Source organism: Notamacropus eugenii, chromosome 1 (genome assembly GCF_028372415.1).
Source record: "Notamacropus eugenii isolate mMacEug1 chromosome 1, mMacEug1.pri_v2, whole genome shotgun sequence".
Lineage (NCBI taxonomy): Eukaryota > Metazoa > Chordata > Mammalia > Diprotodontia > Macropodidae > Notamacropus > Notamacropus eugenii.
In genome coordinates this window covers 322699478-322724197 of record NC_092872.1, presented here as the reverse complement: position 1 = coordinate 322724197, position 24720 = coordinate 322699478, and the positions used below count along the sequence as shown (strand labels likewise).

At 38.2% G+C, this 24720-nt stretch overlaps 1 protein-coding gene and 1 pseudogene across 1 annotated transcript in view; one reads left to right on the top strand and one right to left on the bottom strand.

Moving 5' to 3' along the window:
- The window catches only part of LOC140517968 (immunoglobulin alpha-2 heavy chain-like), a gene marked incomplete at its 5' end in the record, with an annotated part of 937512 nt that overhangs the window by 891428 nt on the left and 21364 nt on the right, over positions 1–24720 (bottom strand). The window lies entirely within an intron of this gene.
- On the top strand, positions 21825–22436 carry LOC140525525 (THO complex subunit 7 homolog pseudogene; annotated as a pseudogene).

Here is a 24720-nt window from a genome sequence, read left to right as displayed (position 1 = left end):
TTTGGTCGATTTTCTTATTATCATTGTTCTCTTGAATGAAATTATTGTTTCTTTGATTTCTTTTTTGATCCACTCATTCTTAATATTAGATTATTTACTTTACCCTTGATTTTTGGTCTATCCCTTTATTACATATAAGTTCTACTGCATCATGATCTGAAAAGGATTCACCGAGTATTTCTTTCTTTCTGCCCTGGATTGTGAGGATTTTATGCCCTAGTAAATGGTAAATTTTTTTTGTATGTGCCATGTACTGGTGAGAAAAAGATATGTTCCTTTCTATCCCCATTCACTTTTCTCAAGTGTTCAATCATATCTACCTTTTCCAGAATTCTGTTCACTTCCTTATATTCTTTCTTGTTTATTTTGTGGCTAGATTCATCAAGTTCAGAGAGTGGGAGCTTGAGGTCCCCCAGCAGTATAGTTTTTCTATCTACTTCTTCCTGTAACTGCCTTAACTTCCCCTCTACAAAATTGGATGCTATGGCACTTGGTGGACATATGTTTACTAATGATATTACTTCAGTATATATAGCACCTTTCAGCAGGATATAGTTTCTTTCCTTATCTCTTTTGATGAGATCAATTTTTTGCTTTTTCTTTGCCTGAGATTAGGGTTGCTTTCCCTGCTTTTTATTTTTTACTTCACCTGACACATAATATATTGTACTCCAGTCTTTTATCTTTATCCTGTGTGTATTCCACTGTTTCAGATGTGTTTCTTGTAAGCAACATATTGTAGGGTTGTGGTTTTTAATGTGTTCTGATATCTTTATGGGAGAGTTCATCCCATTTCTATTCACAGTTATGATGACTATGTCTCCATTCTATTCCTCTCCCCTGATTCGTGCTTTTATTTCTCCCTTCTCCTTTCCACTCTTCTAAAGAGTTTTACTTTTGGCCACAGTCTCTCTCAATCTTCCCTTGCTTTTATCAGTCCCTCCTTTTCTTTCCCTTTTTGCTTACTACTTCTTCCCTCGTTTTTAACCACCCCTTCTTTTTTCTTTCCCCTTTCTCCTCTTATTGTCTATAGGGCAAGTTAGATTTACTTAACTCAGTATGTTGTTCCCTCCTTGAACCAAATCAGATGATTCTTTCCCTCTACCATAATACGTTTTTGTACCTCTTCATGTGATATATTTACCCTTTTTTACCTCCTCCTTTCTTCTTCTCCCTTCACATTCCTTAATTAGGTTTTTATCATCACATCAGTTAATTTATACCTCCCCGTCTGTCTATGTATGTTTCTTTTAAGTGTTGTAATAAATATACAGTTCTCAAGATGAATAAGTATCATCCTCCCATACAAGGATGCAAACAGTTTGCTCATATGGAATAAGAAGTTTTTTTCCTGCTTATCTTTCTGTGCCTCTCTTGAGTCTTGTATTTGAAGTTCAAATTTACATTGAGTCTTTTCATCAGGAAGGACTGACAATCCCTTATTTCAATGAATTTCCATTTCCTTGCCTGACATATTATGCTCAGTTTTCTGTGTATTTGATCCTTGGTTGTAGTTTAAGCTCCTTTGCCTTACAAGAACATCATATTCCACTCTTTCCATACTTTTAGTGTAGAAGCTGCAAGGTTGTGTGTGATCCTGGCCATAGATCCTTGATATTTGAATTGCTTCTTTCTGAGTACTTTCAATATCTTCTCCTTGACCTAATAATACTGGAATTTGGCTATGATGTTCCTTGGCATTTTCAGGTTAGTATCTCTTTCAGGAGATGATTGGTGACTATTTTTCCCCCTGGATGTAGGACCTCAGGACAATTTCTTGGAAGATACTGTACAGGCTCTTGTTTCATCATGGCTTTCTGATAGACCAATAATACTTAGATTTTCTTTCCTGGATCTGTTTTTCAGGTCAATTGCTTTTGCAATGAGATTTTTTGTTTTTACATTTTCTTATATTTTTTCATTCTGTAGATTTTACTTTACTGATTCTCGATGCCTCAGAGTCATTAGCTTCTACTTGCCCAATTCTAATTGTTAGTGAATTGTTTTCTTCTGTTAGTTTTTTCACCTCCTTTTCCATTTGTCCCTTTTTCCTTTTAAAGAGATATTTTCTCCAGTTAGGTTTTTTACATCCTCATCCAGTTGACCAATTTGCTTTTTAAGTAACTTGATTCACTGGTCAATTTTTCTTCTATTTCTCCAATTTGGCTTTTAAAATCCTTTTTCAACTCTTCCAGGAATGCTCTTTGGGACTTGAGACCAGCTCATCTTCCCTTTTGAGGTTTCAGATGTGGGTATAGTGTCAATGCTGTCCTCTTCTGAATTAGCATTTTGATCTTCCCTGTCCCCATAATAAGATTCTATGGTATTTACTTTTCTAATTTGTTTCTTGCACAGGGCGATTGCTTTTTTCCTAACTTTTAAAGTGGATCTCTGTTCCTGGGGTGCAAGGGGCTCTTTCAAGTTTCTTGTGCTGAGATCTAGGGTCCTGATTATTTTGCCTGACGTCTGGTTATTTCAATTAGAAGCTATATAATGCTGCAGCTTACCTGGTGCTGATCTGGCTGGTGTGTGCCAAGACCGAGGTCAAGTGCAGACTATCTGGGTTTCTGCAGGGTTATAATGAAACTCGTGGAGTGAGGTGTGGGGTAGGGTGATCTGACTGCTTGAGGTGTCCTCCTCCCCTAGGGCTTCACTAGAGTATGGACAGGCTTTGTGGCTGGTGAACCCTGTCTGCTCAATTCCCCTCGCTGTGCTAAGGCATACCTGGGATCCTGGTGTCAGAGCTTACCAGCTCCATCCATCTGGGGCTCAGGATCACCACTTTGTTCACTGAGGTGGGACACCTCCATTCCTGTGCTTCGTGTAAGTCTCCCAAGACTCCCAAGATAAAAGACTATGGTACCCCTTCTGCTGGCTCCACTATTCCGGGACTTTTTCTTCTGGCAATATTCTATTGTTTTTTTAAGGTCAACAAGGGAGAATGGGAACAGTTACAGTTTACTCCACCATCTTGGTTCCTGGAAGTTCAAACAAGTGAGTTTCAAACATTCAGTGTGTGGGCCCCAGGAGTTTCTGCTATTACTGAGGTGGGCCCCATGTTTCTCTCTCACACAGCTCCACCTGACTCCCATCTTTTGCTGAAAGGCTTGGGAATGGGTACTGCTGCTGGTGACCCAGACTTCCTGGGACTGTTCCCTCTCTGCCACTACCAAGTCTGTGCTGGTGCTAATTTTTAAGAAATTTTTTCTTCTATTATATTTTGCACCCCTCTTTCATTTTGCTAATTCTATTTTTCAAAGATTTGTTTTCTAAAGTCAAATTTTGTCCTTCATTTTCCAAGCTATTGACTCTCTCTTGCATACCTCTCCATTCTTTTCTCAATTTTTCTTCTACCTCTCTTATTTGACTTTTAAAATCCTTCTTCAGCTTTTCCAAGATGGCTTTTTGGGCTTGAGATCAGTTCATATTCATCTTTGAAATTTTTATGGGGGTATATTGACAATGTTGTCGTCTTTTGAATTTGTCCCTTTATCTGTCCTGTCTCCATAATAAGAATCTGTGTTACTTGTCTGTTTCTGTTTTTTGCTCATGGTGTTTGCCTAATTCCTGGATTTTAGAGTCGAACTCTTCTCCTGGAGCACAGGAGGCACCTACCCAAGTTTCTTGTGTTAGGAACCCTGGACCTGGTCACTGGTTTTGTGTGCTGGTGCCTCAAGTGCTGGCAGCTGGAGGCTGTAGGGTTCTCTGAGCTTACCTGGTGCTGAGCTGGGGTCAGTAGCACTGGAGTTCTAGGGGTGGGGGTGGGGAGTCTGGCTCCTGGGGGACACCTGCTCACCTGGACCTTGCACTTGAATGTTTACCTGCTGGAGGATATCTGCCAGTCTGCAGGTGTGCCTCCTGTAGTTTTGCTTCCTGTAGTTATGCTAAAGCACTGGGAAATTTGGCTAGTGTCTACTAGATCCCCTGCTTGTGCAGAGGTACTCTGGGGTCCTGGTGCTGGAGCTTGTATGCTCTACCACTCTGGGGCTCAGGATCTCCTCCTGGTTTGCTGAAGTGAGGCTTTCAGCTAGCTTGTTGGGACTCCTCCTGTCATATACTGCTCCCCCTCCTCCAGAATGAAAGGCACCTTTCCTGTTTATCTCCCAAGCTTCCTGGGCTACAAGACTGCTGCACCTCATCTTTCTACTGGCTCAGCTATTTCATAGTTTTTCTTGAGGCAATATTTTCTGGGCTTTCAGAAGTCAATAAGGGAGGGGGAGAGTGACTTACTTCTTAGTCCTCTATCTTGGCTCCTGGAAGGAAACCACCACTTTCAGACATGTTGAACTTGATAGCCAGTAGATGTTTTAAACTCATATTGTCCAAAACAAAGCTCATTATCTTTCCCTCTAAATCTTAAATGGACAGAAGCATTCTCCAAGTCCCTCACACTCACAACCTAGGAATCATGGTTGGTTCCTCACTATCTCTCACCCATCCATGTCCCAGCTGTTGATAAGGCCTGTCAATTTCATATTTGTATCATGTCTTAAATACATTCCCTTCTCTCCTGTGACACGGCCACCTCTCTGATACAGGCTTTCATCACCTTAGACCATGATTATTGCAAGAGACTGCTGGTGAGTTTTGCCTTAGCCTAGTCTCTCCTCTTTTCAATCCATCTTCCATTCAGCTACTAAAGTGCTTTTCCTAAAGCACAGGTCAGATCATGTTGTTGTTGTTCAGCCTTGTCAGACTCTTCATGATCCCAGTGTGACATTTAAAAAGTTAGAGAGACACAATTTCTGAGTAATTAGTCATTTTATTAATAATGTTAGCATTTTAATAAAATAGGTCAGTAACGCTCTCAAATGCCAAAGACAATTATGGTATATAAGTTAATGGCTTATATGACTTACAAAAGTGGGTTTTCTAGAGAGTGGTGTAGTGCCAATGTGATATTCACAGTGCCCACAGTGGCCATGAATATTCCCGTTCAATTCTGAATCGTGAAATACAATGGACTCTCCACAGGTAAGACAGAACCAAATCATTTATTTTGACACCAAAAGCCCAATCCATCATTGTAACAAAGACATCCATACACAATAACAATGCAGAGTACAACACCAGCCCCAAGACTTTCCTCTGTTAGGCTTCCCACAAACCAACTCCCTTAAACAATGACAAACAGGTACCCTTAAACAAATCAGAAACGGGCTGTCTTTAAAAAAATGACCTTCTCACAGCTGTAATAGTAATTTAAAACGGAAAGATTTTTCCCATTAATTAATAGACCCATATGATCTTCTTGGATCCGCTAGAAGCCTGGGTCAAATGTGGTGGGAGGAGCTTGCTGAAGAGGCAGAACAGGAAAGGTGGAGCAGAACTGGGAGGAAGTGAGTGAGTGAGGTCAGGTCAGAGGGGAAAGAACACAAGCCAACACAAGCCAACACAAGCCAAATGACACAGACCCCTAGTTGCCACAGTGACAAAGAAAGTGAAATAATTTTAGAGGAAGAAGTTCCTCAGTCAAAACCTCACTCAATAGTGAGGCAGAAACAGGAGAACTAAGGAGGTAACTCAGTGTTTAAGGAACTAATTGAGAATTTTACTTAGCAGAAGGTCACAGAAATTTTGAGTAAATTCACCCAAAAGATGAGAGAATCATTAATATCTTGGATGGTGAGAATCAGTGATGACAGAGCTGAAGGAATAGCTATTGATCCCATAGGCTGCCTGAAATTTAGAGGTATTAGCCAGAATCCTTTTGTACAGCAAACTCTTAGAGATTACAATATGCAAGGAGGTAATGATACAACTAATCTGTTAGCTTTGACTGCTGAAGGCTGCAGTAGGCAATATCCTACTGACTCTATGTGGCCTAGTGGAGACAGAACCTGGTGTTCACTTAGGGACTGTATAAGAAAGTTAAAGGAGGAGGTAATGAAAACTGCCATAATGATTGGAAATGCAGATGCATATTATGATGCTCCCTTTGGAGTTTACCATAGGAATATAATGGTAATGATGTCTCCTCCTACTTACAAGCACTTAATTTTACCCTAATAATTGAGGAAATGGGGCAACCTCTTTTAGAGGTGTTAGAGAAGATTTCACAGTTAGGTGACTTAGGAAACTGGGGAAAAGCCAATATAGCTAAAGAGAGAAGAGTAAATAGCCAGTGAATTCAAAATCAGAATAAATTGTCAAGGAGAGAATTGTTTACTGCTCTGTTGAGATCAGGGGTAGATTTTAGAAGCATAGATGGTATTCCAACTAATGAACTATACAGAATGCACCAAGAAAAGGGACTTGATACTAGGCGAAATAGAGAAGTAAGAACTGCCCCTACAGATCCTGCTGAAGACTTGTATCCAAGTTTGTTGCACCTTCAGGGAGAATAAGAAGTTGTTCAAACCCTGGTTCGGATCAGGATTAGCAGCTTGAGGAATACATGTATTGACTGGAGTGATAGATTCTAATTATCAAGGAGAAATTATTGTAACACTCCAAAATTGAGGTGATGGACCCATACAGTTTTGTAAAATGATAGAGTAATTCAAATGGTTATTATTCCTTTTGAAACAAGACCACTTGTGAAAACTTACCCTCCTTCTGAAATAATTAGTAGAGTAACTGTAGGATTTGGTTCCACTGATAGAATAAAATAGGGAGCTAAAGTATGGCTAAAACAGAAGGTAGATGATCCAAAGGCTGCAGAAATTATAACACATGGGAAAGAAAATATTATAACTCTTGTTTAGTCAGGAGAGGATGATTACCAAATTGTGCTTAATTCACATATTCTACCGTGAATGTGGCTTTGATAGTGGATTTATGGACTCCAGAACCATAGCTGACCCTATATCTATCCTGTTTCTGGTTATTGCTTCCTTGTTTTGTTACTTTGGGTTTTTTTTTTTTTTTTGACTTTTCATCTGTTAAACTTGTTTGCTAGATTTGTTTCCTATAGGCTTAGTACCTTCCACCTGCAGATGCTTGATTGCTTAAGCTGGATGTCGTCTCCTAGCCATGGACAGTGATTTGTCATCCCTGGACCTGAAGTTGACCAAACGCCATAAGCCAGTTAAAGAAGTGATCCCTCAAATGGGACCTTTTGGGGCAGAGACAGTTCCAAGTCCAATCTCAGCAGGAAGTAGTTGTAAAAGAAGAGACCTTCGCCCCTTACCCCAAGATTGTGGGCACCATTTGTTGAAAGGGAACGATGGGGTGCTTGTAATACCAGCTGCCCCACCAACCTATGTAATGAATATGAAAGATCTTGGGGCCAAATGTAAGAAAGAGCTTTCTCATTAATTAATAGAACCATAAGATCTGCTTGGATCCCCTGGAAAGCCTGGGTCACATATGATGGGAGAAGCTTGCTGAAAAGGCAGAAGAGAAAGGGTAGAGCAGATCCAGGAGGAAATGAGTGAGTGAGGTCAGGTCAGAGGGGAAAGAACACAGGTCAACTGATACAAGTCAACTGAAACCTTGTGGCAGTTGTCTGTTGAGAAGGCCCTGGCTGGGGGAGCGGAGGTTTGAGAATTGTTTAGTCCTCTGCTGTGATCATATTTATTAACTTCTTGGTCACCATGACAGATTTTGCTTCCTGGTTCTGAGATTTGGTTTTCTGGTGCTTAAATGAATGTTTTTCTTCTGCCTTATATGTGGAGAGTCTTTTACATTTTGCAATCCAGTACTAAGGTGGAATAATCATAGTCACCACCAGGGCTGTGAATATTGCCTTGGCAATACAACAGTCAGCTCCAGGCTTGCATGCTTCCTTCAGTTCTGACTGCTCTCTCACTAATTTCCTCTCAATTCTGCTGTAGCCTCTTCCTGTTCTATCCTTACTGCTCCACCCCTCAGCAAACTCCTCCCACTAGAGGCTTTATGTGACTCAAACTCATGTGACTTATTCTTCCATGTGACTTAAGCAGGCTAAATGAGCCTATTAAGGAATGGGAAATATCTTCCCATTTAAATTATGATTTAAGGTGAAAATCAACTCTGATTGATTGAATATTAATGAGTGAATAAATATTACAATAAGAGTTGAGTTCACCACAAGGAGGGGCTGTTTCTCTTGGTCATAGAAACTATATCTGCAGACAAACCACCTCCAGCTTTGGCCAACCTAAATCAAAGAATTTGTCCCTGCCCAAACCTGAGTAGAACACAATGGACTTCCCCACCTTAGATCAAATTCCTTGTAAGACTGGGTTCCGTCTGACCAAGATCGAGAATGAATGCAATCTCGTTATCAATAATGTCCTTTAAGAGACTGAATTTTGAAATGAGGACCATAGAAAAAGGGGAAATTCTTGATCTCTCCAGTCATTGCTTATTTTTTTTATTTTTTATTTATATTTATTTGGTTTTTTTATTTAAAGTTTTCAACATTCATTTCCACAAAATTTTGAGCTCCAAATTTTCTCTCCATCCCTCCCCTCTCCCTACTCCAAAACGCCTTGCATTCTGATTGCCCCTTCCACCAATGTGCCCACCCTTCTAACACCACTCCCTTCCCTTATCCTTATCTTCTCTCTTGTCCTGTAGGGCAAGATAAATTTCTATACCCCATTACCTGTATCTCTTATTTCCCAGTTGTATGCAAAAAACAATTTTCAACCTTTATTCCTAAAACTTTGAGTTTCAATTTCTCCTCCTTCTTCTCCACCCACCCATCCCCACTGAGAAGGAAGCAATTCAATATAGGATATATATGTGTAGTGTTGCAAACGACTTACATAATAGTCATGTTGTGTAAGACTAAATATATTTCCCTCCATCCTATCCTGCCCCCATTTCTTCTATTCTTTCTTTTGACCTTGTCCCTACCCAAGAGTATTTGCTTCTAATTGCTCCCTCCTCTCATTTGCCCACCTTTCCATCATCTGCCCCCACCCCGCTTATTTCCTTTTCCTCTACTTACCTGTAGAGTAAGATAGATTTTCTTACCAAATTGAGTATGCATGTGATTCCTCCCTTGAGCCAAGTGGGATGAGAGTAAACTTCATTTATTCCCTCTCACCTCACCCTTTTCACCTGCATTGGAAAAGCTTTTTCTTGCCTCTTCTATGAGAGATAATTTGTCCCATTCCATTTCTCCCTTTTTCCTCCCAATATATTTCTCTCCTACCCCTTAATTCTATTTTTTTAGATATGATTCCTTCCTATTCAACTCACCCCATGTTCTCTGTCTGTATATCTGTATGTCTCTCTCTCTATGTGTGTGTGTGTGTGTGTGTGTGTGTGTGTGTGTGTGTATAATCCCACCCAGTACCAAGATACTGAAAAGTTTCAAGAGTTACAAATATTGTCTTTCCATGTAGGAATGTAAACAGTTCAACTTTAGTAAGTCCCTTATGACTTCTCTTTGCTGTTCACCTTTTCATGCTTCTCTTCATTCTTGTGTTTGAAAGTCAAATTTTCTTTTCAGCTCTGGTCTTTTCATCAAGAATGCTTGAAAGTCCTCTATTTCATTGAAAGACCAATTTTTCCCCTGAAGTATTATACTCAGTTTTGCTGGGTAGGTGATTCTTGGTTTTAATCCTAGTTCCTTTGACTTCTGGAATATCATATCCCAAGCCCTTCAGTCCCTTAATGTAGAAGTTGGTAGATCTTGTGTTATCCTGATTGTACTTCCTTAAGACTTGAATTGTTTCTTTCTAGCTGCTTGCAACATTTCACTTTTATGTGGGAACTCTGAAATTTGGCTACAATATTCCTAGGAGTTTGTCTTTTTGGATCTCTTTCAGGAGGTGATCACTGGATTCTTTCAATATCTATTTTGCCTTCTAGTTGTACAATATCAGGGCAGTTTTCCTTGATAATTACATGAAAGATGTCTAAACTCTTTTTTGATCATGGATTTCAGGTAATCCCATAATATTTAAATTGTCTCTCCTGGTTCTATTTTCCAAGTCAGTTTTTCCAATGAGATATTTCACTTTGTCTTCCATTTTTTCATTCTTTTGGTTTTGTTTTGCAATTTCTTGGTTTCTCATAAAGTCATTAGCTTTCACTTGCTCCATTCTAATTTTTTAAATTAATTTTATTTATTTTCAGTGTTCTACAATCACTACCATATAACTCAGATATTTTCCCCTCTCTACCCGATACTTTCCCCCTCCCACCCTGAGATGGCATACAATTTTATACAGGTTCTACACATACATTCCTGTTAAATACATTTTCACTATAGTTATGCTGTCTAGAATAATTAAAATGAATGTGAAAAATCATATAAGAAACCAAGATGTAATACAAAAGAAAGTGATCTGCTGTGTTCCACGATTGAATTCCACAGTTCTTTCTCTGGAAGTGGAAGGCATTTTGCCTAAAAGACCATTGGGAATTTCTTTAAATCCTTGCATTACAATGAAGTTCCAAGTCTACCAGAAAAAACTCACACTGTGGTAGTTGCTGTGCACAAAGTTCTTTTGGTTCTGCTCCTTTAGCTCAGCATCAGATCATATAAATCTTTCCAGGCCTCTCTGAAATCTTCCTGTTCATCATTTCTTATAGCAAAATAGTATTCCATCACATTCATACACCATAATTTATTCAGTCATTCCCCAATTGATGTGTATCCCCTTGATTTCCAGTTTTGGGGTACTACAAAAAGTGCTGCTATAAATATTTTTGCACACATGGTACCCTTTCCTATTTTTATAATCTCTTGGGGATACAATCTGAGGAGCAATATTGCTGGGTCAAAGGGTATGCATATTTTTGTAGCCCTTTGGGCATACTTCCAAATTGCTCTCCAGAATGGTTGGATCAGCTCACAGCTCTGTCAACAATGAATTAGTGTTCCAACTCTCCCATATCCTCCCCAATATTTATCATCTTCCTGTTCTGTCATGTTTGTCAATCTGATAGGTGTGATATGGTGCCTCAGAGTTGTTTTGATTTGCATCTCTCTAATCCATAGTGATTCAGAGCAGTTTTTCATATGACTATAGATGTCTTATTTTCTTCCTCTGAAAACTGCCTGTTCCTATCCTTTGACCATTTATCAATTAGGGAATAACTTGTATTTTTGCACATTTGATTCAGTTCTCTATATACTCTAGAAATGAGGCTTTTATCACAGATACTAGGTGCAAAAATTCTTTCCCAGTTTTCTGCATCCCCCAAAATGTTGGTTGCATTGGGTTTGGTTGTGCAAAAACTCTTCAGTTTAATGTAATCAAAGTTATCCATCTTGCAGTTCATAATGCTTTCTTTCTCTTCTTTAGTCAATAATTCTTTCCTTCTCTGTAAATCTGATAAATACACTATTCCTTCCTCCACCAATTTGTCCATAGTATCAATCTTTATACCTAGATCATATACCCATTTCAACTTTATTCTTGCGTATGGTGTCAGACATTAGTCTATGCCTAGTTTCTGCCATATTGTTAATCGAATTTTCCCAGGAATTTTTGTCAGACAACGAGTTCTAATCCCCCTCCTACTGCTGCAATCACTGCCTAGGGCTGGGGCTAGGGGAGGACCCTGCTTCCTTCTTGCTCTGGTTGAAAAAACCCTCTCACTGATCTTTATTGTGTATGGGTTAAGGGATTTGGAACCCCTGCTGCTGGGGATTCTGTCCCTGAAGCCGACTCCTGTCCTACTCCTCACAGTGTCCCGAGGCCAAGGCTGGACTGGGTTCTGTTCCACTTATGTTGGGACAGACCTTTCCCTTTGGCCTTCCACTTCCCCCTGGGCTGGAAATCTCCTCCGCTCCATTCTCCTGTGGCTTCTGATGCTCTACAATTTGTTGAGAGTCTTTCTCTTTTTTTTTTTTTATTAATTTATTTATTTAACTTTTAACATTCACTTTAACAAAATTTTGGGTTCCAAATTTTCTCCCCTTTTCTCCCCTCCCCCCCAAACACCAAGCATTCTAATTGCCCCTATGACCAGTCTGCTCTCTCTTCTATCATCCCTCTCTGCCCTTGTCTCCATTTTCTCTTTTTGTCCTGTAGGGCCAGATAACTTTCTATACCCCTTTACCTGTATTTCTTATTTCCTAGTGGCAAGAACATTACTTGACAGTTGTTCCTAACACTTTGAGTTCCAACTTCTTTACCTCCCTCCCTCCCCACCCCTTCCCTTTGGAGGGCAAGCAATTCAATATAGGCCAAATCTGTGTAGTTTTGCAAATGACTTCCATAATTGTTGTGTTGTATAGGACTAACTATATTTCCCTCCATCCTATCCTGTCCCCCATTACTTCTATTCTCTTTTGATCCTGTCCCTCCCCATGAGTGTAGACCTCAAATTGCTCCCTCCTCCCCATGTCCTCCCTTCCATCATCCCCCCCACCCTGCTTATCCCCTTATCCCCCACTTTCCTGTATTGTAAGATAGGTTTTCATACCAAAATGAGTGTGCATTTTATTCTTTCCTTTAGTGGAATGTGATGAGAGTAAGCTTCATGTTTTTCTCTCACCTCCTCTCTTTATCCCTCCACTAATAAGTCTTTTGCTTTCCTCTTTTATGAGAGATAATTTGCCTCATTCCATTTCTCCCTTTCTCCTCCCAATATATTTCTCTCTCACTGCTTGATTTCATTTTTTTTAAGACATGAGCCCATCCTCTTCAATTCACTCTGTGCGCTCTGTCTCTATGTGTGTGTGCGTATGCATGTGCATGTGTGTGTGTATAATCCCACCCAGTACCAAGATACTGAAAAGTTTCAAGAGTTACAAATATTGTCTTTCCATGTAGGAATGTAAACATTTCAACTTTAGTAAGTCTCTTATGACTTCTCTTTGCTGTTCACCTTTTCATGCTTCTCTTCATTCTTGTGTTTGAAAGTCAAATTTTCTTTTCAGCTCTGGTCTTTTCATCAAGAATGCTTGAAAGTCCTCTATTTCATTGAAAGACCAATTTTTCCCCTGAAGTATTATACTCAGTTTTGCTGGGTAGGTGATTCTTGGTTTTAGTCCTAGTTCCTTTGACTTCTGGAATATCCTATTCCATGCCCTTCGATTCCTTAATGTAGAAGCTGCTAGATCTTGTGTTATCCTGATTGTATTTCCACAGTACTTGAATTGTTTCTTTCTAGGCGCCTGCAATATTTTCTCCTTGACCTGGGAACTCTGGAATTTGGCCACAATTTTCCTAGGGGTTTCTCTTTTTGGATTTCTTTCAGGCGGTGCTCTGTGGATTCCTTGAATATTCCTGGTTCTAGAATGTCGGGGCAGTTTTCCTTGATAATTTCATGAAAGATAATGTCTAGACTCTTTTTTTGATCATGGCTTTCAGGTAGTCCCATAATTTTTAAATTGTCTCTTCTGGATCTATTTTCCAGGTCAGTTGTTTTTCCCATGAGATATTTCACATTATCTTCCATTTTTTCATTCTTTTGGTTTTGTTTTTTGATTTCTTGGTTTCTCCTAAAGTCATTAGCCTCCATCTGTTCCATTCTAATTTTGAAAGGACTATTTTCTTCAGTGAGCTTTTGAATCTCCTTTTCCATTTGGCTAATTCTGCTTTTGAAAGCATTGTTCTCCTCATTGGCTTTTTGAACCTCTTTTGCCAATTGAGTTAGCCTATTTTTCAAGGTGTTATTTTCTTCAGCATTTTTTTTGGGTCTCCTTTAGCAGGGTGCTGACCTGCTGTTCATGCTTTGACTGCATGTCTCTCATTTCTCTTCCCAGCTTTTCCTCCACCTCTCTAACCTGATTTTCAAAATCCTTTTTGAGCTCTTCCATGGCCTGAGCCCATTGAATGGGCTGGGATATAGAAGCCTTGACTTCTATGTCTTTCCCTGATGGTAAGCATTGTTCTTCCTCATCAGAAAGGAAGGGAGGAAATGCCTGTTCACCAAGAAAGTAACCTTCTATAGTCTTATTTCTTTTCCCTTTTCTGGTCCTTTTCCCAGGCAGTGACTTGACTTCTGAATATTGTCTTCACTCCCACCTCACCTCCTGATCCTCCCAGCCAGTGCTTGAGGTCTGAGATTCAAATGCTGTTTCCCAGCCTCAGGGCTTTTGGCGGGGGCAGGGCTGCTATTCAGTGTGAGATTAAGTTCAGGTGGTCAGGTTGGGGCAGGGCCGCCTCATGGGCTCATTTCCCTCAAGGGCTTTATGCAGAGACCTTCAACAATGGATCCAGGCTCCTGCCTGCTTGGGGAGCCCCGTTCTGCTCCCACCTCCGCTTCTGCCTCCCGAGGGGGCCTGAGTTATGGGGGCATCCCACTCCCCTCTCAATCCGCCAAAGAGACCCTCTCACTGACCCCCGTCACCTGTGGCTGGAGGGACCTGCGAGGCCGCTGGAGATCCCGTCCCTGAAGCCCACTCGGATCTTCTCCTTTTGGTGCCGTGGCCCTGGCAGGGCTGTACTTGGCTCCCAGTCCGTGGTGCCCAGTCCGTGGTGCAAAGGACATTTTGCGAAAGGTTTGCAGGTCCCTCTGGAACAGAAATCTCCTTCGCTCCAATGTTCTGTGGCCTCTGGTCCTGCAGAATTCGCAGTGAGTTGTTATTTACAGATGTTCTATGGGTTGTGGGTTCGGAGCTATGTGTATGTGTGTCTTTCTACTCTGCCATCTTGGCTCTGCCTAGAGACTTTCTTTACAGGTATTTTGTGGGCTGAAGGGGAAGAGCCAGAGTATGTGCGTTTTTCTACTCTGCCAGCTTGACGTCACCCTTGCTCATATCCTTTCCAGTCATTCCTTATTAGTAATCAGTTTTCTCACAATGCACTTTAGCATGCCAATATTGTGCATGGCTTTTCTTGAGAAAAGTACTAGTGGTTTGTTTTGTTCTTCAGGGGATTAAGGCAAACAGAGGTAAAGTGACTTGCCCAGGATTGTACTGCTAGAAAGTGTCTGAGGCCGATTTGAATGCAGGTTTTCCTGACTTCTGGTCCAGCATCCAATCCAATGAGGTACCAAGCAGCCTCCCAGCTCATGTCACCCCTCAACTCAATAAACTTTATTGACTTCTTTGCCTCCAGGAGCAAGTATAAAATGTGCTGTCATGCAAAAACACTTTGTAATGTTGAAGTTACTGTATTTCCTGTTCTTACTTGAACTAAGCTGCCAAGCATTCAAGCTCTGCTTCAGAGAGTGTAACTCCAATGAGCCAGCCATGTTGTTGGAATGCATTATGTACCCTTGCCAAAAAGACTGTTTTAAGAATTCACACATGGTAAGTGTTTACATGGTGATCAGAAGAAATGATACAAGGATAATCTCAATATCTCTGTTAAGAACTTTGGTTGTGTGACATGGGAAACACTGGCACAGAACCGTTTAGCCTGGCATGCCCATATCAAAGAAGATATTGTGCTCTATGAGCAAAACAGGATTGAAACAGCTCAAAGGAAATGCAAGATGCACAAATTTAGAGTATCCACCTCAAATATTCACATAGAGTATTATTGCCTGACCTGTGGTAGAACATTCTGAGCTCATGCTGGTCTGATCAACCACAGTTAGACACATTGAAACTTGAATAGCATAGTGGTGTCGTTTTGGTCTTCTTTGAGAATGAAGGACAACAGTTACTATACCTTATTTCCCACAAAGTAATCTACATACTTGTCTATGTATCAACAGTGGCCTCTTTGAGGTTCTATGAACAAGACACTCTATTTCCTGACTCTGCTCATTTTCTCTGGCCATCTTCCCTGCCATAATTTCCTTAAGTCCCAACTAAACTCCTACTTTGTATAGGAACCTTTCCATGACCCCTTTTAATTCTAGTGCTTTACTTCTCTTAGTTATTTCCTAATTAACCTGTATATAGCTTGCTCTGTATATATTTAATTGCATGTTACCTCTTCCATTAAATTGTGAGCTCCTTAAGGTCAGAGATTGTCTTTTGTCTCTTTTTTTATTCTCAGTGCTTAATACAGTAGGCTCATAATAGGCTCTAAATAAATGTTTATTGAATGATTATGTGTCTGTATGTGTAACTGCATTCCCATTTTGCCCTCCTTTTGCAAGTTCAAATGAAAGTTAGGTCTAAGTAATATCTGTTCCCCCATCCCATCCTATGCTTGTCTTGAGTCTTTGTTGGAGCAGTTACAGGAGAGAACTGGGCTGTAATGCTTCCTCCTACCCAGCCATCTTTGGTAGTCTTTTTTGGGACTGTATTCTCAGAAACAGAGAAACCATTTGTAGTTAGAGTGAGTGTTTGAGAAGACACCTGTCATTTTCTTTATCATGAATTATTGCAGTTAATTTTCTATTTCCTTTTCATGTTACTGATTTAATTGCTAATAAATTACATATTCAATAACATTGATATTTATTTCATCTATTAGATTAAGGGAATTACTACATAGAGATATGAGTAAATATTGAGAAAAATAGTTTTCTTATTTTTAAAATAAGTGATACTTAGCAAACAGGAATTGAGGCTCTGTGCTTAGCTGAAAAATTGGATGACATGTTGAAATTTTATTAATTAATGAGAAAATGTAAAAGAAAACTCCTGGAAACCACAGAATTTAGGATGAAATTAAATATAGGAACAAGCAGGCTAAGGACCACCTTTAAGGGAATATGGTTGAAATTTAAATACTTTTGTAGGTAGAAATTGACACTAGTGCCCTCACTGTGTATCAGATAGCTATTTGTCACAGGTCAAGAGAGAACAGTGGCAGTTCCACAGCTAGGAGAAGATGACAGTGATGTCTTTAAATATTTGTAATGTATTGCAGTTTATATTCATCTAATTAAGAGGAATAATGGATTGATATATCTAGTTTCAACTACACCAATCTTCATACAGTAGGTAAGATCTGAAAAGATTCTTGCAATCACAACCAATATTTGAAATACGGACTTATTTCATTTATTATTAAGAATGAACCTCCTTGGAACATTGAGTGAGGCCTTAGGGTACAATTTTACTTTCATGACAACATGGAGTCATTATGATCAATAAGACTTTTAAAAACTGCTCTTTTGTTGCCCAAAGTGATTTAACTATGTCACGTATAAAAACTAATATCTCTGCATTAAAAAAATATCAAAAACATATTTTCCAACCTGTTTTTTAAAGCAATCTTCCAGAGGAGACTCGGGGACTTCTGGGAGCCAAGATGGTTGATTAAGAAGCAAATTTCTCTTACATAGCTCTTACACAGACAAAGGACATGGGTCATAAGTTGAATTTGATGTAATGATAAAAAAAAATCTAAGTGGTGAAAAGGCATTGTAGTGAGAGAAGAGGAAAGGAGGAGCTATCACATGAATTATGTCACATGAAAGGGCACAAAAACCTATTAGAGTAGAGGGAAAGAAAGGAGGGAGATGAGCATTGTTTGAACCTTACTTTCATCAGATTTGGTTGAAAGAGGGAACAACATAATCAAATCTAACTTATATGTAGGAAGTAGTAAGAGAAAAGGGAAAGAAAAGGGATGGGATGGATAGAAGAGAGGGAAGAAGTGGTAAGGGAAAAAAGGAAGAAAAGGGAGGGGACTGATAGAAGGGAGAGCAAACTGAGGGAGGCAGTGGTCAAAAGCAAGACTCTAGTGAGACAGGAAAGGGAGAACACAGAGAGAAAAGCATAAGCGGGAAGGGGGATGTAGCATGGAGGGAAATATAGATAGTAAGCATAATTATGAATGTGAGTGGGATGAATTTTCCCATAAAAGGGAAGTGGATAGCAAAGTTAATGCAAAACCATAATACTATAATATGTTGCTTACAAGAAACACATTTAAAGCAGAGGGATACATACAGAGTAAAAGTAAAAGGCTGGTGTCAAATATATTATGCTTCATCTGAATTAAAAAACAAAACAAAATAAGAGTACCAATCTTGATCTCAGAAAAAACAAAAGCAAAAAAATAATAATTAAAAGAGATAAGGAAGGAAACTATATCTTGCTAAAAGATACCATAGACAATGAAGTGATATAATTACTAACCATATATGCACCAAGTGGTATAGCATCCAGATTCTTAGAGAAGAAGTTCAGGGAGTTACAGGAAGAAATAGATGGCAAAACTATACTAGTGGGGGACCTCAACCTGACTCTCTCTGAACTTCATAAATCCAACCACAAAATAAACAAGAAATAAGTTGAAGAGATGAAAAGAATTTTAGAAAAGTTGGATATGGTTGACCTCTGGACAAAACTGACTCGGGAGAGAAAGGAATATACCTTTTTCTTGTTGATACATGGCAGCTCCACAAAAAATACCATGTATCTGGGCATCAAAACCTCACAACCCAATGCAGAAAGGTAGAAATATTAAATGCATTCTCTTCAGATGACAATAAAAATTACAAGTAGTAAAGAGCCATGGAAAGATAGACTAACAACAAATTAGAAACTGAATAAACTAGTATTAATGAGTGAGTGGGTTAAACAACAAATCATGGAAACAATTCATAACTTCATGCAATAGAATGACAATCGTAAGACAGCATATCAAAACTTATAGCATGCAGAAAAACAGCTCTTAAGGGAGTTTTTAGATCTTGGCATGGTTGCATGAATAAAATAGAGAAAGAGGAGATAAATGAATTGGGCATGCAACTGAAAAAGCTAGAAAAAGAACAAACTGAAAATTTTCAATTAAATACCAAATTAGAAAAACTGAATACCAAAGGAGAGGTTAATAAAATTGAAATAGCAAAAAGAACTAATAAATAAAACTAAGAGCTTTTATGAAAAATTAACCTTTGGTTAGTTTGATTTTTTTTAAAAAAGAAAGAATAAAGCCAAAATACCAGTATCAAAAATGAAAAGGGTGAATTCACAGCCAATGAAGAGGAAAGTAAAACAACAACGAGGAGCAATTTTGCCTAACTGTATGCCAATAAATTTGACAATCTTAAGTGAAATGGATATTTACAAAAATGTAAATTGTCCAGATTAGTGGAAGAGGAAGTAAAATATTTAACCCCATTTTAGAAGAAGAAATTGAACAAACCATCAATGAACTCCCTAAAAAATAATCTCTAGAATCAGATGGATTTGTAAGCGAATACTACCAAACATTTAAAGAACTATTAATTCCAACACTATGTAAAATGTTTGAGAAAAGAGGTGAAGAAGGAGTCCTACCACATTCTTTTTTATGATACAAATATGGTACTAATACCTAAACCAGGAAGAACCAAAACAGAGAAAGAAAATTACAAACCAGGTTCCCTAACGAATATATATGCAAGAATTTTAATTAAAATGTTAACAAAGAGATTATGGTAATGTATTTTGAGGATAAGACACTGTGGCCAGGTAGGATTTATACCAGAAATGCAAGGCTTGTTCAATATTAGGAAAATTATCAGCACAATTGACCATATCAAAAACAAGAACAACAGTAATCATAGGATTATCTCAATAGATGCAGAAAAAGCTTTTGACAAAACACAACACCCATTCTCTTTAAAAACACTAGAGCCATACTCTTAAAATGATAAGTAACATATATCTAAAACCATCACCAAGTATTATATGTAATGGGGATAAGGAAGACCCTAATAACATCAGGGGTGAAACGAGGATGTCCATTATCACCACTGTTATTCAATATTGTACTAGAAATGTTAGATTTAACATTATGGGAAGTAAAAGAAGTCGTAAGAATTAGAATAAGCAAGGAAGAAACAAAGCTATAACTCTTTGCAGACAACATATAAAATGCAGATGAAATATAAAATATTACTTGAAATAATAAAAAAAAAAATTAACAAAGTTGTAGGATATAAAATAAACCCATACAACTGATCTCCATTTCAATGTATTACTAACAAAGCCCACATCAAGAGATAGAAAGAGAAGTTCCATTTAACATTACTGTATACATTGTAATAATTTTCAAAGTCTACTTGCCAAGCCAAGACTATATGAACACATTTAAAAACACTTTCCACACAAATCAAGTCAGATCTAATAACTGGAAAAATATTAGTTGCTCATGGGTGGGCCAAACTAATATAATAAAAATGATAGTTTGACCTAAATTAATTTACATTTTTCAGTGTCATGCAAATCAAACTTCCAAAAATGTTTTATAAAACTAGTAAAAGCAATAGAAAAAGTATATGAAAGAACAAAAAATCTAGAGTATCAAAGGAATAAATGAATAGAAATGCAAGAGAAGGTGGCCTAGCCATACCAGTTCTTAAATTGTATTATAAAACAACAACCATGAAAACTACTTGGTACTGGCTAAGAAACAGAGTAATGAATCAGTGGAATAGGTTAGGTATTTAAAACACAGTAGTCAATGACTTTAGCAACCTAAATTTGATAAATAAAAATAAATTTGATAAAGACTTTAGCTTTTGGCATAAGAACTCAGTATTTAATAAAAACTTATAGGAAAACTGGGAAACAGTATGGCAGAAACTAGGCATAGACCAACATATTATACTCTATACCAAGATAAAATCAATTCAATTTGAGATACAACAGCTGACACTATAAGCAACTTAATCAAGCAAGGAATAGTTTATCCATCAGATCTATGGAGAAGGGAAGAATTTATGACCAAATGAGAGATAGACAACATTAGAAATTCAACATGGATTATTTTGGTTACATTAAATTAAAAAGTTTTTGCACAAACAAAGTCAATGCAACCAAGATTAGAAGGGAAGCAGACAGCTGGGAAACAATTTTTACAGCCAGTGTCTCTGATGAAGATCTCATTTCTAAAATATATAGAGAACTGTGTTGAATTCATAAGAGTATAAGTCATTCCCCAATTGATAAATGGTGAAAGGAGATGAACAGGCAGTTTTCTGATGAAAAAATTAAAACTATCTATAGTCACATAAAAAAATGCTCTAAATCACTATTGCCTAGAGAAATCCAAATCAAAACAACTCTAAAGTACTACATGACACGTATCAGATTGGCAAACACGAGAAAACAGAAAAATGATAAATGTTGGAGAAGATATGGAAACATTGAACACTAATGCACTGTTGGTGGAGTTGTGAACTAATCCAACCATTCTGGAGAGAAATTTGAAACTATGTCCAAGGGGTTATAAAACTAGGCATACACTTTGACCCAGCTATGTCATTTTTAGGTCTGTGTACTAAAGAGATCATAAAAATGGGAGAAAGGGTCACATGTACAAAAATATTTATAAGCAGCTCCTTCTGCAGTTTCAAAGAACTGGAAATTGAGAAGATGTCCATTAATTGGAAAATGGCTGGACAAGTTGTGGTATATGAATGTAATGGAATATATACTATTGTTCTATAAGAAATGATGAGCAGGCCAACTTCAGAAAAACTTGGAATGACTTATATGACCTGATGCTGAGTGAAATGAGCAGAACCAGGAGAACATTATACACGGTAAAAGTCACATTGTGTGATGACTTACTTTGATAGACTTTTCTCTTCTCAGTAGCGCAAGAACCTAAGACCACTAAAAAAGACTCATTCATGATGGAAAACGCCTTCCATATCCAGAGAAAGAACTTTGAAATCTGGATGGAGATGGAAGCACACTATTTGCTCTCCTTTTCTTTTGTTGTTTCATTTTGTTTTTTTCTTTCTCATGTTTCCTCACATTAGTTCTAGTTGTTCATCACATCCTGGCTAATGTGAAATTTTTGTTTAGTATGAATGTGTAAGAAGAGGTTATATCAAATGGCATGCCATCTTGGGGAGGGGAGAGGAGAGAGAGCAGAAGAAGATCGAAAACTCAAAATCTTCTGGAAGTAAATATTGACAACTAAAAACATATACATTAATTATATAAAAAATAAAAATCTTCCAAAAAATTTTATTTGATTTGGAATTTATGGAGACAGGCTGGCGGGACACTGCTGCGGCTCTGGCCGCAGGTCCTGCCCCTAGGCCTTCATGACTGCTTGCCTGGCTGCATTGTGAGAGTTTGACCCAGGGCGTCTTGATGAGTGTGATGGTCTGCCACCACCAAGGGTGTCATGGGGTTGGTGACAGCCTATGAAGTTATAAGAAAGCATCTCTTAATTGATGGTCCTGGTGCTGGTGCTGATCTGAGAATCAACCTGTTAGTGCGGAGTTTCATTAAGTGGTGCAATGCTGGATCTCAGGAAGAAGGTTATAGCCAGTACCAACGCATGCTGAACATATAGTCTCAATGTGAATTTTCAATAGGAAAAACCTTATTTGTATATGACATGAATCTCAGAGAAATGGACAACTATGAAAAAATTTACAAAGACGTAGAAAGTAGTATGACTGGAGCACATGAAAAAATTACTGAGTGCCAACAACAGATCCTTCAAGCAAAAAGAATATGGAAAAAACTCCAGGAATATGCTGTTTTGGCAAAAGTCATACAGGACTATCCAGACAGGCATGAAACATTAAAGGAACTAGATGCTTTGGGGAAAGAATTACATCTGTCTCATATAAAAGAAAATGTTGAAGAGAGGCTGGAACTAAGGTGAAAGCAGTTCCATGTTTTTCTTAGTACTATCCATGAACTTCAACAGACATTAGAAAATGATGAAAAATTCTCAGAAGTGGAAGAGGTTCAGGAAACAAGCATAGAAATAAAGAAGAAACCATAGGTAAATACAAGTCTCATCAGTATTAAAGAGAACTGAATATGTCTTTCTTTCCTTTCACATGTTAAATCACTGTTACTCTGGTAAAACTAGCAGACTATGGATGATAAATTTTTATTAATTTTTTTCCAGTGTCCAACTAGGCAAAGAAACTTTTAATGAAAAGAAAAGAGTTTATGTATAAAAAACGTATGTTATGCCACCCAAGTATTTTGTAACAGCAACTGATTGATAGAAGGCAAGAATAATCCCTTATTAAGTGTTTATCAAGTGCTTGATTTGTGGCTAGTTCCCCATTTGTGTCTAGTCCCCCAGCTGGGCCTTGGGGAGACATGATAAACAATCCTCACTTGTGAGGAACTAACATTCCATGGAGGAGACAAAAGTGCACGTAAAATATATAGTATAAAGTTAATACAAATATATGTACTGTAGTTAAATAAAAGGGAGCTTGGGAAGAAGGATATCAGATGGGGATGCCAGAAATGGCTTCATGAAGAAAATCCTAAAGTAAGAGAGCAATTCTATGAGAAGAAAGTAAGGAGAGAGCTTATTCCAGTTATGAGGGATGAGCCAGTGTAAAGGCAATGGTATTTGTGAGGAATAAAGAGAAGGCCAGTTTGGTCAGAATTTAGAGTCCAGAGTCTAAAAACTACCTCTAATCAAGCAGCTGGTGGTGCAGTTGATAGAACACTGAATCAGGGAGCTCTGAGTTCAAATTTGGTCTCACAGCTAGTTATACATGTATGAGCCTGGATAAGTCGCTTAACCTCTGTTTGCCCTAGTTTCATCAACTATAAAAAATGAGTATATAATAATAGCATCTACCTCCCAAGGTTGTGGCAATCAGGTGAGATCATGCATGTGAAAAATTGCTTTGCATAATGCCTGGTACATAATAGGTACTGTAAGCTAATATAATGCTTAATAATATAATATTAATAAGCTAATATAAATGCTTATTCTCTTCCCTGAGATATGGTTGGAAAATAAGTTTGGGCTAGGCTGCACAGGACTTTAAAAGTAAAACTGAGGAGGGTATATTTCATCATAGAGGCAATAGGAAGCCACTTGAATTGATTGAATAGCTTTTGTCACATGATCAGATATGTATGATTAAAGAAAAGCACTCTGTCAAGAGATTACAGAGGTAAAAACTTCAGGAAGAGAGACCATTTATGAAACTTGAAATAATCTAGGTCAGGGGTGATGAGGGCCTGTTTGTGAGTGGAGAGAAGTAATTAGAAATGAGAGATGTTGTGAAGGTAGAAATGACTAGTTCCTGGTTCCTCATTTCTCTCTTCTATTGTGTAATTTAAAAATCCTTATTTTTGCTGGTTCATTAAATAACAAGGCAGTGTAATAATAATTTAAATTGGTGCATCTTTTATATGCATTAATTAGAGCTAGGAAGGATGCAGGTAAGCAGGTGCCTGACTAGCATGAGTGAAAGAGTGTGTGATTTTGTTTAAGGGAGACTGTTTGTGATTTATTTAATGAAGCTGATCTGTAGGGAGCCTATCAGGGAGAAGGCTTAGGGATGGTGTTGTCCTCTGCATTGCTATTATATATTGATTTTTGTTACTATGATGTATTTGGCTTTCTGGTGTCTGAATAAATGTTTTGATTCTGTCTTCCATGTGTAGAGTCTGTAGTATTTCACAGTTCAGAATTGCACCAGGATATTCATGGCTGTCATGGGTGCTGTGAATATCACATTGGCACTACGGGCAGTCTCCCATTGACTCTTTCTCTAAAGGTTGAATCCTGACGTTCTCTGAGTCTGCAGGCTACACATTCATGTTTTTTGTTCATTGCTGGCATGGAGTACTAGCAACTGTTTGCTTCCTTCCCTTGTGAGAAGCAATAAAGTCTGTTAAGGCCATCCCTGTGTGAGATGGCACTTGTCATGTGGACTCCTCTAGTAATAGTAGTAGTCCACAGTTGGTAACTTTGGGAAAGGGAGTTTCAATTGTGTAATAAGGTTGAGAGTGAGAAAAGAGGAAGTAGAAGCAGCAAGTGGCAAGAAGTCTTTGGCTAAATAAGGGTGAAGAGAATTAGTGGATGACTGTTTGAGGAGATGGTAGGAACTAGTGAATGTTTTTTTTTAAAGGATGAGAAAGATGCAGGCAGATATGAATGTAGTGGGGAAAGAATCAGAATACAAAATATCATTATTATTAATAATAATATTTTAATAGGAGCAAAAATTGTTTTTGGCTACTTGCAGTAAAGAAAATAAAAATTATTATTTTAAATGTCATTAATTTCAACTGTAACTCATATT